This window comes from Camelina sativa, unplaced genomic scaffold, assembly GCF_000633955.1.
Source record: "Camelina sativa cultivar DH55 unplaced genomic scaffold, Cs unpScaffold04550, whole genome shotgun sequence".
NCBI lineage: Eukaryota > Viridiplantae > Streptophyta > Magnoliopsida > Brassicales > Brassicaceae > Camelina > Camelina sativa.
In genome coordinates, this window is record NW_010925644.1 from 1 (window position 1) to 636 (window position 636).

Sequence of the window (636 nt, forward strand, 5' to 3'; positions counted from 1 at the left end):
TATGTATATTCTGTTGATGAAAATTTGTATCATCTAAAAATCTTCCCCTTTTGTCTGTTCAAAATTTTGGTAGGTAATGTATTCCTTCGATTTTTTCATGATTTTTGTTTTCTTTTGCTGACATCGTTACAATTTCCGTGAGAATGTAAAAGAGGGTTAAGCTCACCCTCTCTAGCAAATAAGTAAGTTGAAAATGATGCCCTTTTGTCACTAATTCAAAAATAACCCAAACTCTGATGTACGAATTATTTTTGCTTTTCTACTTATAAACCAAAAAATCCACCAAAACACGAATCTACTCAAGACTAATATACTGAAAGCAAGTTTCTTCTCGTAGAACAAGCATTACATTCGGGATCAGTATTCAAAGCTGATCATGCGAATTTCCCTCCTCTGCAGATATTGAATCCGATGGTGGTTGTGCAGAATCCGATGGTTGTTGTGCAGTAGCTACAGAAGATGGTTGATAGCTCACGGTAAATAAACCAAAACATGCCCAAGAAATGATTTGAAAAATAGAAGTAACAACAAAAACAGACACTTACTGTTTTCGCCTGGCGTCTCACTCTCACCCGTGGTCGTTATTGTTTCTGATGGTTCATCAATTGTTTCCATGTCAATAGTCATTGCGTCATC

At 36.0% G+C, this 636-nt stretch overlaps 1 non-coding gene across 1 annotated transcript; it reads right to left on the minus strand.

The window, feature by feature from the left end:
• Window positions 1–183: 183 nt before the first annotated feature.
• LOC104735743 lies at window positions 184–636 on the minus strand. The gene is made up of 2 exons (XR_765446.1): window positions 546–636; window positions 184–450 (listed from the first exon to the last, which is right to left on the minus strand). It is a non-coding gene; the product is annotated as an uncharacterized LOC104735743 (transcript).